General features: G+C 40.6%; 2 long non-coding RNA genes and 1 pseudogene across 2 annotated transcripts in view; all 3 read left to right on the forward strand.

Annotated features, from left to right (window-relative positions):
• The window catches only part of LOC134023037 (uncharacterized), a 258,879-nt gene that overhangs the window by 239,820 nt on the left and 1,517 nt on the right, over positions 1-17,542 (forward strand). The window lies entirely within an intron of this gene.
• On the forward strand, positions 6,629-8,187 carry LOC134023941 (myosin-4-like; annotated as a pseudogene).
• Positions 8,376-9,121, forward strand: LOC134023942 (uncharacterized). Its single transcript, XR_009930819.1, has 3 exons — positions 8,376-8,705; positions 8,786-8,865; positions 8,998-9,121. It is a non-coding gene; the product is annotated as an uncharacterized LOC134023942 (long non-coding RNA).

Here is a 17,542-nt window from a genome sequence, read left to right on the forward strand (position 1 = left end):
TTGCTGCTCATTTACAACTGAAAATACGAGTGAAGTGTAGAATGAAATGGATGTCTTCTCATTTCCCCTGCAAGAGGCAGCCTCATCGTTGAATCAAAACGAATAAATTTGGCAGACCGGTGTACAAATTGACATAATCTCTATGATTTAATTACGTCCTTTTAAGTTTTTCCCTTCTCGTGATATTTTCATGCATTTAGCCTACTCATTGCATTCATTCATTAATAAAGAACCCCCTTTGAAGATTATTCTACGACGTTACCCGGCAGTAGAAGATGGAATCGCGATTCAAACAGTACCATCTGCTAACTGAAAATATGCCCCCCAAAACGTAAATAAGCTTGACATTTATTTAGTGGAAAATCGCTCATTCATAAAAAGCTCACTGGTAGCGATCATTGTAAGGTAACAACGCAAAATGCGATATAGCCCTGTGTGGAGAAGCTGCCCCGGTAAATTCTACTACTACGGTACAGTACTAGTAGACTACTGCTGTGTTCGTCTTGGTAGCGATTGCGTTGGTTGAATTCGATTAAACGTTCCGTTGTACGGTTTAGGCTGAAATTAATTATTTTCATGAACAGATTGACAAAGTTTATGCTGTGGCAATGAAGTTCAGGTTAGTAGTTAGATAGACTTTTGATTTAAGTAAGGGGAGTGCCGAACATGTTCTGTCGCCGTTTGACTTCCTAAACAGCTGTGTACAGTATGTTAGATGTTTTTGTCGTGTGTCTCGCGTAGGCTACAGCGTTGCAGTGATACACTGGATTGAAACCACAGGTAATGATAATTTCACCCACAAATCGTTTACTTGTAATCTAATGTCATAATAAATCCTACAACGAAAATGTATATGTGAGGAATGTTTATTTTAACGATTGAAAACAGATACATCATAGACCACTGTAGTATGTGTTGCCCGGGCAACAGAGGCTAATGTCATGATGCTAATATTTCAGTGAAATAGTAGACTACCGTTTCCGAAAGTAGATGTGGGCTTACTTCCTTAATAATATCAGCTAATATTGTAAATTACACATCACAATTGTGTGTCATATCACAAAGTAAAATGAGTAAATAGTTATCACCCTGGCCTCTTTGCTTGTGGCGTTCCTGCAGCTGCCTTGCAGTAAAGCTATAGTTAGCCTAGCTATACCCCAAGTTAACAGATGCGAAACGAATGTTCTGCTACAGGTAGTCACGCGTGTTTTCGTGACGTTAGTGACGTAGTGACGTTAGTAACGTCAGTGACTGTGGCTAGCAAATTAGCCACCGTTAGCTTCACTTTTCGCCACAAAAACTTAACTTAAGCCCAAACCATGCAACGGAACGTAAATTCCAATAGAAGCAACGCAATCGCTACCAAGACGAACCTTTTGACACCGCCGTTGTGTATGTAGGCCAAATATTGACTGAGTTTTAGGGGGGCGAAAATAAACAATAAATAAATATATATGTGAGAGAACAAAGGTTGTGCTCTCGCCGAAGGCTTGAGCACACCCAAATAGTCAAATACGTATTTGGAATCATCTCCTGAACTCAGGAGTTTGAGTTAGAAAAATCTTGCAATTCAGACGACCTTTTTGTGACCAGACGACATCAAATCTCAACTTTAAAAAGGTTAAATTAATACATTATAATGGGTTGTTGACTATGATGGAAAGTTTAATATAAATCTGCAAGGTTTTAAAATAAATACATATTGTAACTGGATCGAAAAGTAAATTAAAGCCTTTTTATTGTATATCCCTCTTGCGAACATAATTTGAAGCCACGCTCGACACCTTTGTATCGGTATCCATTGCTTCGAAAGGTCGATACCGCTTCGTGAGCACAGCTTCGAGCGTAACATGATCACATTAGTAATCGTGCTTTTGTCTCTGCCTGTTACAGACCATGCCACAACCTCCTTTGCCTGTTCGTCTGCCTGCCAACACCTGCCACACCTTTATACCGGACTATTGCACATGTTATTTGTAGTATACCATTAATTACTTTACATGTAGAATGTGATTCATAAAATATAGTGATAATGTTTATCCCAAAAAAATGTACTGTGGGGATTTGAACATGCAATCCCTTGATCTGCAATATAAAGCTCTACCACTGCATACAAAATCAGGGAGGAGTACCTTAACCCTCGTGCTGCCTTCGGGTCACATGACCCAAAGGTTCATAACGAACCATCGTTGTGTTTACCCAATTTTACCCAATACAAAAACAAATACAAATAATTTTCTTTTAACCATTCCAATGTGGGGGGTCTGAGACAGCCCGACAGTTAAAAGAAAATGCTTCACTTTGTTTTTGTATGAGGTAAATTTGTCACAATACGACGGTGGGTCACAATGACTGATGGGTCAGAATGACCCGAAGATAACACAAGGGTTAACATGCTAGGGAGGAAGTGAGATTTTTTGACAGGGTTTTTCAGTGTCTTTATTTGACCATGAGCCCAGAACCCCAATTATCCGCTACTCCTGGATGAAGGTTTACTACAAGGTCAAGCCTCTACTGAAGAGTAGTGAAGAGATGTGACCTGGAGGCGTCCACCCTGCAGCATGAGGGCCACAGCCCCAGCCCTGAGGAAGAAGCAGGCTGACAGTGTGGCAGAACTGGGAGAGCAGATCGACAACCTGCAGCCTGTCAAACAGAAGCTGGAGAAAGAAAAGAGTGAATGCAAGATGGAGATTGATGACCTCTCCACCAATATCAAGGTATTTAATAAATCTAAGGTCTGTGACAACAAAACATCTCAAGAGGCATGTTGGAGGAGGTCAATGTAAACTAGATTAAAATGGTAATATCCTATTAATTACCCAACGAGATGGACGGACAGACATACTGACTGGTATTTAATTTTTCCCCAAGTGGATAATTTTGTTTGACTGTTAGTTTGTCACACTTTCTCTTCTGTCTCTTCCACCAATATAAAGTCAAGCCAAGTATGAGACTGATGCCATCCAAAGGAGAGGGGTACTGAAGGAAGTCAAATAAGACCATTGAATCGGAAGTCTTTCCCTATTTCTTATATTTCTTGTGTGGAAAAACTTGACCAAGTGGCCATTACTTATGGAGTACTTTAAGTGGTACATGGAGTACATTGTTGGCATGAAAAACACAAGTACAATACATACAACAAAATATACACTGAAAGTGCAAACATTCCATTTCAAGTTTGGGATCTATCTACATTCTTCCTTGTGTTTTCTGGTGGACGCTCGTTTCCATGGTTTCTTGCTCTGGTTACACTGCAAACTGCGCGCAGCCAACGGGCGTATGAGTAACAACTTCCGGGTCACCAAAAACACAATTTCTAAATCATTTTCGGTCAGTGCCCCGTTTTTGGATTTGGTTTTTGGATTTTGGTTTCTCAATTGAATATCAAGAAAAACAATCGTTTCTCGTTTTTCGTTTCTCAATTGAATAACGGAAAAACGAATAATTTGGGGGTTTTGGTTTTTGGTTTATCAATTGAAAAATGAAAGAACGAATGATACACGGATTAAATTCCCACCCCCACCCTTTGGATTTTGTCTCGTTCCAGTTAAACAGTTGCTTGCTATTAAGGCCGTCGTCAAAGTGAGCGTAAACTATTAGGATTTTTTTTTTCTTGAATAGTGCCGTGGCCGTAGCGGCCGTTTGTTTGACCGGCCTTTCGGGAAATCTCCCGAGTCTCCCGATGGCCAGTCCGACCCTGACTGTTACCACCCATCCTTCAGTCTTTTTAACCCGTTGCCTTCTGGCAGGCGATACCGAAGCATTCGGTCTCACACACTGGACAACAGTTTCTTTCCAAAGGCCATCAGGCTTCTGAATGGACATTGATATGGACATTGATACACTCTCGACACTTTCACACTAGCCACTTTAAACACTGTCACTTTCAGCACTGGTTGCACTATCAGCATTATTGCACTAATTGTACCCCACTTGTCTGTAGGTTAGTATAGGTTTATAAGGTTAGTATAGGTTATTATGTGTATTTGAGGTTTAGTATACTGTACTGTGTATGATTTTGTATATTTAGGAGGTTTATTATATTTTAGCTTATCATTGGTGTAATCTATGTTCTGAGTACTTATATGTAATGTTATGGCAGGTTGCTTTGCGTTGTCTTGTCCTAAGAATTTCAGTGCCCTGTCTGACCTTGTGTTGTTCTGTGCATCTGACAATAGAAGACTTGAACTTGAACGGTAAAAAAAGGAGGAATATTCAAAGCAGTTATAGGTTAACCTGGTGTTTTATGTGCTCCATGATTACTTTACTTAACTTACTTCATTAATTATTTTAAATGAGTAGTAATGTTAAGTTGAGACAAATTCCTTTTGTGCCTTCCTGAGAAAGGTACCAGTATTTTTGCCCTGCATAAATAACAAATCATAATATGATTTCCTTTTCTGCATATGACATGCTTTCATTTTTTGTTTTGTAGTTCATGCCCTGGTTAAAGTACTTTTGATCCCATCTGGTGATGCTTTGACAAAGCATGTAATAAGAGTTTCAGAACCCAGGCTGAGAACCAGGTGTGGACTAAATATTTTTGCTGCCAGCACTGGAACCCATGAGAATGACATCCTGTCTGGGTGCCCTTGAGCAGGAGTTGTTGGCAGCCACTGCATTTCAAACTGAACAAAAGATCTCAGTGATATTAATAACTCCCCTTCACTTAAGTGTTCACAATTTCGCACTTCGAAAGTGCGAATGTTCACTCGATCGCACTTGTATTATTGTTTTTATTGATTTTATGTAAAGCACCTTGAGCTGCAATTCTTGTATGAAATGTGCTATATAAATAAAGTCTTACTTACTTACAATGAGAGCCAGCCAAGCAAATTCCATTTTGGCCTCTCAAAGTCACTTTATTGTCAAATGCACCGAATAACATGTGTCATTCTGAACAATGAAATTCTTGTGACATGGCACACAACATCTACGTAGTTATTAAGAAATATATATATAAAAAAAAATATATATATATAAAATCTACATAACTACAAAATATACATGACAGAAATGGGAATATGGACAGTATTCAAATCTTAAATATTAAGTATAAGTATATAAGTATAATAAATATAAGTGCTTGTAGTGCCAATAAATGGATACATACAAAATTGCTAATGTACATAGAAAGTGACCAGAGCATATGAGTGTTCATGTGATCAGTAAATCAGTGTTGCTGGTTGAGGAGCCTTATGGTCTGGGGGTAAAAAACTTTTTGAGTCTGGAAGTGCGTGTTCTGATGCTTCAGTAACGTCTACCAGATGGCAGCAGTGTGAACAGACCATAGCCTGGGTGCCTGTAGTCTTTTATGATGTTCCGTGCTTTCCTGAGGCATTGTGTTCCGTAGATTCTACTTTCTCTCACACTAATAACCAAATCCAGGAAACGTTCTCACTAAAAGTACTTCAATGCTTGGAGAATAACTCGATGTACAATTTATCCGTACACATCCTTTTACGGATTAATTTACATAGTTTTACATGTTCAGTGTTGCTCATGAGCTCCCCCAGTACATGAGGGGGTGACCCACTTGGATCAGACCCAATTTAGAATCAGGAATGACACAGGGGGAGCCTGGAGCAAGAAGAGAATGAGAGGAGACTGGATGGCAGCCAAAGCATGCCACTGAGGAACCTCTTCACCTTAGACGACTGGGAGTCAGTTTACCATAAGGGATCCCCCATAGACATATTCATCGTACAATGTGTGTGTGACGTGTAGTATGTCTACAGAGGGGCCCGTTAAGAGGATGGCTATTAATAGAATCAACAGAGTCAGGAAGAGGCCAAGGTAAAGGCTTAAAGGGAGTAACAGTCAAAACAATGCAAAATCAAACAAATTTGAAATATGGTAGCCGGTATGGGTACCGGTATGCATTACTTTTCACATGGTATGCAACCATTTATTTCCTTCTTACAGTATTGCAGTGGATTAATACAAATTGTTGTAGACTTAATAGCAAAGACCTCCATTTGGTTCCTTCTTGTATTGTGGGTGAAAAACTCAAAACCTAGTGGTATTTCAACAAAAAATGCTTTCCACTAAGAACGTTTTCATTCTTCAGATACAGAATTAGCTGTATTCCCAAAAGCTTTTTTCATTGCTGTGTTTCTGCAGCAGAGCTTAACATCCGACAACACCTCTCAAATCAAGCGTCTACAAGGCTTTATCACCGACATTATGGCACTGCTGAGTGGTTGACATTTTCAATTTTACAACTTCCTTGTAAACAGTATGTCATGTCACTTTATATATCACACCCACCCCCACACATAGCCTCTCACATATTAGACATACTGTCATACATTTCCAACTGAGATATTTGGCCTGGAATAACCCAGTCTTTCAAACTGAGATCAAGGAATCAGTGGCCTGCCATTGCATGTGACACATCCTAAATTAGACTTTGATTCAAGAGCCCCTTTTTTATAACTCAAATCAGTATACCAAAGTAAATGCTGAGGTCTTACACAGACTTCTTGTAGATGTAAAGGAGGTTACGACAGCAAGTCCCAAAAAACCTGAGAAAATATGTTTTATATAAAGTATTTGGTGGATGGACAACCCACAAGGCTTAACTATATATTGAAATAGTTGTCCATTTAAACAGACCACTTGGTTGTTTTCATTTTCTTATGTAAATATCCATTCCTTCCAGCAACCCGCCACCATGAGTACGGACGCGGAGATGGTCCAGTATGGGAAAGCTGCGTTTTACCTTCGCAAGCCTGAGAGGGAGAGGCTTGAGGCCCAGACTGCCTGCTAAGAATGCCTGCTATATACCCGATGTCAAGGAGTTGTACCTCAAGGGTCTGGTTGTCAAGAGAGATGGCGGGAAGTGTGATGTGAAAATCCTTGCCCCTGAGGAGGTAAGGAGATAAATGTTTGTGGTCATAACCAAGTGAGTATGTAGCTATAGCAAAACTAATGTACAGTAGCAACACGTTTGACTGTATGCAAAAGCCTGTTGGCCTGTTGGCCTCAATTTCCATTAGCTTTAATGAAACTCACCTCCTATGGCATTTAGTCATGTCGAATTAAAAAGAATTCAGTCTTTAATCATGTTTCCTCATTTCAGATAATTAATATTTAACATGTCAGGTTAAAACCTTCAAAGAAGAGGAAGTCATGAGCATGAACCCTCCTAAGTATGACAAGATTGAGGACATGGCCATGATGACCTACCTTCATGAAGCTTTTGTCCTGTATATAACCTCAAAGAGCGTTATGCAGCATGGATGATCTACGTAAGAAAATGACATATGTACACATGACCAGAAGAAATACCATAATAGGAAATACTGTCACTTAACAGCTAAACTTTCCTTTACCCTCTGATCACACTCAGACCTACTCTGGGCTCTTCTGTGCCACGGTGACCCCCTACAAGTGGCTCCCTGTATATGACATGGAAGTGGTCAACGACTCCAGAGGGAAGAAGCGTATGGAGACTCCACCCCACATCTTCTCTGTCTCCGTCTACGCCTATCAGTTCATGTTGACTGGTAAGGACACTCACGGATGGATGGATAAATACATACATGGAAGGATGTACAGTAGTGAATCAATGGATAATGTGATTTAGTAATAGTTTGAAGTGATTGATTGATAAAACAATGGATGAGGAATTAACAAATGTATGAGAAGGGAAACAGTCTAACTACATTGTACACAGTGTACATATTTTAAGTACTTCTTATGGCACTTAATCATACATTTCTGAACTTTCAGATTGGGAGAACCAGTCTGTCTTAAACAAATTAAGTTTGACATTTTGCTGTTAATTAGGTAAATGTACAGTAGGACATATAATAATATAGTAATATGCAGTGTAACTGTGGTGTAACTGCATTCCCAATCATTGTCCAAATGCTTGACAATGCTTCATGGAAAATAAAAGAATCCCTTTTACCATTTTTTAAACTAGTGGAGAATCTGGCGCCGGAAAGACTGTCAACACCAAACATGTCATCCAGTACTTTGCCACCATTGCTGTTTCTGGAGGTGAGAAGAAAAACAAAGCAGTACCCGGCAAAATGCAGGTATGACCTTAAATACAGCATCAAAGAAGTATAGACAAACACATATCAAGTATGTTGACATTGTGAATCAGAATGCATACAATTATGCATTTGTAACATTGATCGAACAAGCATAATAATGCATGTTGACAGATTAATGCTTTCCTCACAATCATCTTTTTAGGGTAAATTCATGAGGATTCACAAACTGTCTAGTGCTGATATTGAGACCTGTAAATTGACTTGGATTAATTGCTGTAGTGATCAGCTGTTGGTGTCAATATAAAATATAGTCTAAATGTTTTCTCTCTCTCTCTCTCTCTTTATCTTATCTAACCCTCTCAGACCTGCTGGAGAAGTCCAGAGCGAGCTTCCAGCTGCCTGATGAAAGAGGCTACCACATCTTCTACCAGATGATGCCCAACTACAAACCTGAACTTGTTGGTGAGCCACTGCAGATCTTAAAGGAATAATATGATTGAGCATTTGCTCCTTAGTCCTCTTACTCTCATTGAGAGTGCAACATTTCACCTTTTTACCTTTAACTAGCTTCAGGTGATTATCATTTTAGTTTGGTGTCTCCACAGAAATGGCACTCATTACCACCACCCCATGATCAGCCAGGGTCAGATCACTGTGGCCAGTATTGATGACACAGTTGAGCTTGATGCCACAGATGTGAGTCTTTGAAAGGGTTTAACTTGAAAATATACGTGTATATTAGTGGTTTACAGTAATTACGTCCTTTCTCCCTCCAGGATGCTATTGATATCTTGGGCTTTAATGCACTTCAAGCAGAAGTAGCGTCAGAAGAAGGCTGAGCCAGATAGCCCAGATGGTAAGTCTGACATTCAATTCAAAAGTACTTACTGTAATCCTTAACCATGTTCCTATTGAACTATTGTACTATTGAACCTATTTGGGATAAACCTGATTTTATTAGGTGCTCATTGCTCCTTTTTCTCCCCAGTGGTTGATCATTATCTGCCCTCCTGTCAGTCCCTACTGCCCTCCAGTCTGCCAGAGCTGCTTCAAGGTCATCCGTCATCATCCTGCTGGAGTTATCTGCAGCATTTGATACGGTCAACCATCAGATCCTGCTCGCTAGACTTTCACTTGGCACTGCACTTCAGTGGATCACATCTTACCTGTCGGCCGGTTCCTACCAGGTCTCCTGGGGAGGCAAAGTGTCAGTCCCCTGCCAGCTCTCCACTGGTGTCCCACAGGGCTCTGTCCCTGGACCCCTCCTCTTCTACCTGTACACCACCTCACTTGGACCAATCATCACCTCCCATGGCTTCTCCTACCACTGCTACGCTAATGACACGCAGCTGTACCTGTCGTTCCCCCTGACTGATCCGGGGATCTCAGCCAGAATCAAGCCTGCCTCACAGACATCTCCGCCTGGATGACCAAGCACCACCTCCAGCTGAACCTCGCCCAAACAGAACTTCTCATCCTTCCGGCCAAATCCTCCATCTCCCACGATCTCTCAATCACCCTGGGATCTGCGACGGTGACCCCCTCATCCTCTGCCAGGAACCTCGGGGTTACCATGGATGACAAGCTCTCCCTCACGGCCCACATTGCTGCAGTCTCCCGGTCGTGTAGATTCACCCTCTACAACATCCGGAAGATCAGGAGATACCTGTCTGAGCATTCCACCCAGCTGCTAGTCCAAGCACTTGTCCTCTCCAAGTTGGACTACTGCAACTCGCTTCTCGCCGGTCTCACAGGTCTCTCATCGGGCTAGTAATCCGAAGGTTGCCAGTTCGATTCCCGGTCATGCCAACTGACGTTGTGTCCTTGGGCAAGGCACTTCACCCTACTTGCCTCGGGGGAATGTCCCTGTACTTACTGTAAGTCGCTCTGGATAAGAGCGTCTGCTAAATGACTAAATCTAAATCTCACAGCATGCGCAACCCGCCCTCTCAAGAGGATTCAGAACGCAGCAGCCCGCCTGGTCTTCAACCTACCCAGACGCTCCCATGTTACCCCGCTCGTCATCTCCCTTCACTGGCTACCCATCACGGCCTGTATCAGATTTAAAACCCTGGTACTGACTTTCCGAGCGGTAAACAGGACTGCACCCGACTACATCCAGTCTCTCCTCCAGCCGTACACCCCCACCCTCCACCTTCGGTCTTCTTCTGAAAAACTTCTGGTAGTCCAACCTCTCAAGAGCGCCCGCTCCCAACCCAAGCTCTTCTCATGTCTGGCCCCCCTATGGTGGAAGCACCTCTCCACCTCCATCAGAGACACTGACTGTCTCCCCACCTTCAAGGAAAGGCTAAAGACGCACTTGTTCCAGGAGTACGACGGTACTTAAGAAAGATAGTTTATTTCCTCCAGGAACACAATGACACTTATTGAGGGTCTTGTTGCACTTGTTGGTTAATTGTAACTGATTTAACTACTTGTACCCGCTGTAAATTATATTATTGGGTGTGCTCAAGCCTTCGGCGAGAGCACAACCTTTGTTCTCTCACATATATATTTATTTATTGTGAGAATGCTGTTCAGCATTCTCACTATTGCTTTTCAACTTCTCAGTTCTTCCGCCGTTTTTTGGCCTTTAACTCGTTCTGCATACTTTAACCGATTCCTACAACTTTTGTATCAAAACGTTCAGCTCCTTCAGGAGATGATGGCTATGACTTTTGGTATTTCTCACTTTTATACTTTTTAAGACATTAAGGTTTTTGTGCAAATTATTCTCCCATTAAAAGTAATGGTAAATCCTTTCAAATCATTAAAAAGCTTCCTCCTCTTTCAAACGTAACTACTTCAGCTTACTTTCAGCTAGAGACACCATTCAACCTTTAAAATGTTCACAAGACATTCAGCTATTCCCAAATGATTCAGCTTTTTCAAATGTTCAGCCAATTTTGAATTATGACAGTTTGAAATACATTAAAATGTTAGCTCCTTCTTGATTTTTATGAATGAGCAGCAAGCAGAGTGGCACACTCTGCTGGCTGCTCTTTTTCTGATATTCAACTAATTTGTCAAACAAATTCCTCTAACGTTCATATAGTTTAACTTACAGAAACAAGTTATACCTTAAAATGTAGGAAAAATTGTCCTCTTTCAGCCAATGTAACTACTAAAGAGCTCACATTTACAGATTTTCAGCTATGAGCCTTGAAGCGAGAGCAGCCTTTCAAATTCTCTCACTAACTTCAATGGAGAGGTGAGTAAAATCAGTCAGAGAAAGCAAGAAGGAACAAGATTTTGAAACTTCCGATAGAGTCGTATTTCTGACCGCACAGACATATAAAGGACATCTCTGGTTTCGGCAGAGTCTTGGGTCTCGGAAAATATCCTTATATTTTGGATTGGACGTATAGTTTTGCGTCTAGGTCAACTTGTTTGAGGTGTGGATGCTAGGTAAATGTTCGTTTTTCTCTCTGCCTAGCTCGTTAGCTATCACAGCTGCGCCATCACCGTGGCAACCAAACAAACAAGCACCAGGAAAGCAAAAGGAACACGTTTTTGAAACTGCAGGTAGTCGTATTTCTGACTGCACAGACATATAAAGAATATCTCTGGTTTCGGCAGAGTCTTGGGTCTCGGAAAATATCCTTATATTTTGGATTGGACGTACAGTTTTGCGCCTAGGTTAACTTGTTTGAGGTGTGGATTCTAGCTACATTTCTCTTATTCTCTGCCCTCAGCGCGTTAGCAATCATAGCTGCACCATCACCGTAACGACAGACACGCACCACTCAGTCTCTCACACAGGTGATTGGTACGTTTACTTGACCATGAGAAACACGATTACTAGCAATTGTCGGTTTATGCCAATAATACGATTACTCCGTTTACATGTGTAATTAGTTATGCGATTACTCAATAAACACGTCTACATGATTCTTTTTTATTAATCGTTGTATGCTCCACGGACAAAACTTGCACCATCATCCTTCTGCAACAAAGTGTCGCCGTGTCTTCCTGTATCGGCCCTACTGCTGTATGTTTCATTCCATCAACACATTGAATCCAACTAAGAAAGCCGAGTAAACGCATAGGCTACATCTGCTACTGCTAATACTATCCCAACTATAATTTAATCTGTTAAAACGATAATATTCTTGTTACGACTAGCTAGCCTACTTCTTCTTCTGTTTAACAGTTCAGCTTCTCCCACATTGTAGGCTATTTTAGCTCTTAGCTTTGTTAAGATGATGCAGTTCAGCTTCCACACTGCCTCTTTTGTGTGACTCACACATTTTTGAAATTCATTTCAGCTTGCGGGTATTTTCTCATTTCTCACTTTTATTCTTTTTAAAATATTAGGTTTTTGTGCAAATTATTCTCCCTTTAAAAGTAATGGTAAATCCTTTCAAATCATTGTTGGAATGCTGCTCCAGTCCCTTTCAAAAATACCTTTCGGTTGCTTTGAAGCTTCAGCTTATAACTTTCTACTAAATTTTCACTATTTTCAGCTTTTTTAGCATGGTCAGCTATCCCCATTCAGGTTTTCAGCATTCTCACTGCTGTTTCGCAGGAACAGCCTTTTCTAGTTTTTATTTCTTTTTGCCCCCCTAAAACTCAGTCAATATTTGGCCTACATAGACAACGTAGGTGTCAAGTTTCGTCTTGGTAGCGATTGAGTTGCTTCTATTGGAATTTACGTTCCGTTGCATGGTTTAGGCTGAAGTTAAGTTTTTGTGGCGAAAAGTGAAGCTAACGGTGGCTAATTTGCTAGCCACAGTCACTGACGTTACTAACGTCACTACGTCACTAACGTCACGAAAACACGCGTGACTACCTTTGGCAGAACATTCGTTTCGCATCTGTTAACTTGGGGGATAGCTAGGCTAACTATAGCTTTACTGCAAGGCAGCTGCAGAAACGCCACAAGCAAAGAGGCCAGGGTGATAACTATTTACTCATTTTACTTTGTGATATGACACACAATTGTGATGTGTAATGTACAATATAATCTGATATTATTAAGGAAGTACATCTACTTTCGGAAACAGTAGTCTACTATTTCACTGAAGTATTAGCATCATGACGTTAGCCTGTGTTGCCCGGGCAACACATACTACAGTGGTCTATGATGTATCTGTTTTCAATCGTTAAAATAAACATTCCTCACATATACATTTTCGTTGTAGGATTTATTATGACATTAGATTACAAGTAAACGATTTGTGGGTGAAATTATCATTACCTGTTGTTTCAATCCAGTGTATCACTGCAACGCTGTAGCCTACGCGAGACACTACAAAAACATCTACACAGCTGTAGGAAGTCAAACGGCGACAGAACATGTTCGGCACTCCCCTTACTTAAATCAAAAGTCTATCTAACTACTAACTTGAACTTCATTGCCACAGCCTAAACTTTGTCAATCTGTTCATGAAAATAATTAATTTCAGCCTAAACCGTACAACGGAACGTTAAATCCAATTCAACCAACGCAATCGCTACCAAGACGAACACAGCAGTAGTCTAGTACTGTAGTAGTAGAATTTACCGGGGCAGCTTCTCCACACAGAGCTATATCGCATTTTGCGTTGTTACTGACAATGATCGCTACCAGTGAGCTTTTTATGAATGAGCGGTTTTCCACTAAATAAATGTCAAGCTTTTTTACGTTTTGGGGGGCATATTTTCAGTTAGCAGATGGTACTGTTTGAATCGCGATTCCATCTTCTACTGCCGGTAACGTCGTAGAATAATCTTCAAAGGGGGTTCTTTATTCATGAATGAATGCAATATGAGTAGGCTAAATGCCTTAAAATATCACGAGAAGGGAAAAACTTAAAAGGACGTTTAAGTCATAGAGATTAGGTCAATTTTTACACCGGTCTGCCAAATTTATTCGTTTTGATTCAACGATGAGGCTGCCTCTTGCAGGGGAAATGAGAAGACATCTATTTCATTCTACACTTCACTCGTATTTTCAGTTGTAAATGAGCAGCAAAAAAAATCTTTTAAATCTATGTAATCTTTATAAATAATATGTATGCATTTTTATATAAAATATACAGAAATATCAGTTGTAAAAATGTCATCCAAAAACGTAACGCAAGCTGTCATGGAAATTTTGGAATACAGTTATAATGTGTGTGTTTCATATATGAGGAATGTGTTTTAACGGAAGTCTAAAGTTGATTAAGAGTCAACTCCATTTGGTAGAGATGCCATTTGCAGTTTTATAACTAGGAGACGGGAAGTCTGGGTGACCTGAGAGAGTTCTTGTCACCTGGGGAGGAAGAGACAGTTGGTCTGGAGACAATGTGAATTCAACTGTATTGTTATTGTGATCTGCTGCTCTGACCCTTCCTGTAGACTTGTTTGAAGTGGCCCACACAAAGGACAGTTGACCATTTGACTGGTGAACCCCTGTGGTTTTACTATCTACTGGTTTGGGGAGAGAGGCCACAATAAAGAACCGTGGGAACTTGATATGAAGTCACTGTCACTGAGCAGTGCTGACCAATCACAGAGTTCAGAATAACCATTTGATCTAAAGTTTATATAAGGCAGGGTTTTGGGGTTGTTCTGTATCACTCTGGCGAACGACCTGTGGCTAGCACCTCCTTCGTTATGACTGATCACAAAGTACTTTGTTAAATCATGATCTGTATAAGCAAAATAAATTTATTGTAACCGCCATCTCTTGACTATTCAAATCTACACAGTGCCGCTAGAATTTTTCCATATCACAAGCAAGCACACCCTACAATTTCCACAGAAATTGTACCCTCTCTAGTTGTTTATGATCATTGACCTATGCACTTTTGTAAAGCTCTCTCTTGGAAGGCTCTTCGGATAAAAGCGTCTGCTAAATGAATAAATGTAAAATGTAAATGTAGATGAACAGTCTCTTTGAGAGCCATATGTGAATCTGTTTTAGTCATCTTTTTATATTCTGTTTTGTATTCTCCCTAAGCCTCAGGTGTTCTTCAAAGCTGGTCTGCTTGGTGTCCTTGAGGAGATGAGAATCTTGCTAATCTGGTGACCATGATGCAGGATCTTGCCCGTGGATACCTGATGAGAAGGGAGTTTACCAAGATGATGGAGAGAGCGTGAGACTGAGATGATACAAGTGTAGTGCCCCTCGTGCCTCGCTTTTGAGCACAACTTACCAAATTACCAATTAACAAAATACTAGGGCACCCTGAGTTCTTTTAAACTTATATTTGCAAAAGAATGAATTTGTAAGCCGTTCTTTTATAAGGTCCCAATCTACTATTTCAAATAAAAATAATGCATCTGCATCCAACGTAACAAACACACATCTTTACATTTAATATATAAAAGATAACAATTGAAATGATAATATCAATGTCCTGTATCTATCCTATTACTAATAGAAAATAAATAAATACAAAACAGTCCGTTGAATGCCAGCTGGAGTTTGGCTCGGGTACGTTGGCCCACAGCACGAGATGGCGGCTGCTGTCTATGGGCAACACGCGGCACCACCAGTTACCTCGTGGCGTGGCGATGGTCGGAAAGTTTGGTGAGCAGGTCGACGTTGTCCAGGAGAATCTTGACAGAGTTTGTCGAGGTCGTTGATTGTCCCGAAGAATGGAAAGTTCCCTGAATTTGGCTATCCGTCAAATCCTGTCCTTCTCCAGTCTGACACAGTCCCCTTTATGAATGGTAACCCACGGCTGAGATGCCTATCCGGCAACTCATTAGTTACATTCAGAATATGGTTCCCGAGTTGGCAACACATTTCACCTCGCTATGACTGCAACGCTCGAATCAAATCTCAAAACACACAAACTCAGATATGATCTCCACCATGTTCTCCCTTTCTGCTTCCTTTCATCCCAATATATATCCCGATTCCCGACATCAGGTCAAGGGTCAAAATAATCAACCAACAGGCTGACATGAACTGAAATCCAAATATTAACCATCAGCGGAAATATGATTATATGAAATGTAAGTAATTTAACAGCATTTACAACATTTGAAATAGAAAACAACAAAATGCAATATTAACTTAAATCTTAGCAAGGGCTACACAAGGAAAAATACGTATTCAGGTTTTTGCATTCAAACCATGTATTTAGGGAGTGATTCAATCCTGTTCAATCCTTACTATGAAGCAATTGTTAGAATAATGATGTGAATTTGTAATTTTGGACTTGATGGAATGATAGATTTTACATGTAGAAATGGGTTAGGGTAATGATTTATTTACATTGCATCATCTTGTATCGAGCTAACCAATTACTGTCTATCTCTCTTTATCAGAGAGTATCTAAACCATCCAGTACAGTGTCCGCTCATTCATGAATGTGAAACAGAATGTAACTAGACTTCAGGACCTGGTGGATAAGCTGCAGCTTAAAGGGAAGGCTTAGAAGAGACAGGCTGAGGAGGCTGAGGAGGCTGAGGCGGTGAGTCCTACATTAATTAATATGAATGTAATATTACAGAATTATACTTTTTTTTTTACAAAGTAAAATAGTGTAGCGTCCCCTAATGTACAGCAGACTACGCCACCCCTTGATCTAAACTTGTCTGTGCTAATGCCAGAGCAAGGGGAACTCTGAACTAATAATCTGTACAGACACAGGTTCTTAGAAAAGTATAAAAATACAATCTTTATTAATACATAGTATAGAGGTGTTGGTTTGGTTGGTCAACAGGTAACATAAATAAAGCAAGTCAATACAGAGGGGTGGGATCGCCAAGCTAATGGCAGGGGAGCCAGAGAAGCCAATATAAACACCAATAGAAGGGTTAGAGTCCCAATATCACCCGTGACCACTGTCTATAGACACACTGCAACTTCATGTCACACTGATAAACTTGATCTACTTTAGAATTCACACTTCACCGCAACTTCATGTCTAAACTACTCTTTGAGTGCAAGAAGGGGGATGTGATGGACGCCTAACAGCGGCCCACACAGGGACTTAAACATCCTTATTTTCTTTATGTACATGTTAACATTCAGCAACACCATACAACTGTCTTCACATAAATAACACACGTCACATAGCTTTTGTTCCTTAGTTCTCATATCAACTTTATTGCACCATATCTTTGTTTGTTTAGTTTCAGCCTTTTTGTTACCTCTTTCTTTGATCATCATGAGGGCAGCATGGCTGCCGTGTCCCAGTAAAGGGTGTCCGACTGGAAAACATGATGCTTAAATGGGGTTCCAGAGTGGATGGGAAGCTCCCATCCCTGTCTGGGCTGTAGGGGTGTTTGCTCCAATTTTGCTCCGATTATTAAGTGGGAGGATGTATGGCGTCCCCTCCCTATATTTATTGTGGCAGCCCAGGCTTATATCACTGTGAGAGGAGCAAGCAGAGGAGAGAGAGGAAGAACCAACCTAGAAGGAAGACCTCTGTGCGTATGAGGCATTGGTTGGTTCTCATGTATTGGTTTTATCTTCACTACTCGGTTTTATTTACTTTGTCCATGTGTTCCATCCGTTCAAATTTAATTAATAAACCCCTGAATATTTTGCACCCTACTCAGTTCTCGTGTGCCTTCTTGGTCATGCCCTCACAGGGGAACTAGGAAAG

The sequence above is a fragment of the Osmerus eperlanus genome, chromosome 7 (genome assembly GCF_963692335.1).
Source record: "Osmerus eperlanus chromosome 7, fOsmEpe2.1, whole genome shotgun sequence".
Lineage (NCBI taxonomy): Eukaryota > Metazoa > Chordata > Actinopteri > Osmeriformes > Osmeridae > Osmerus > Osmerus eperlanus.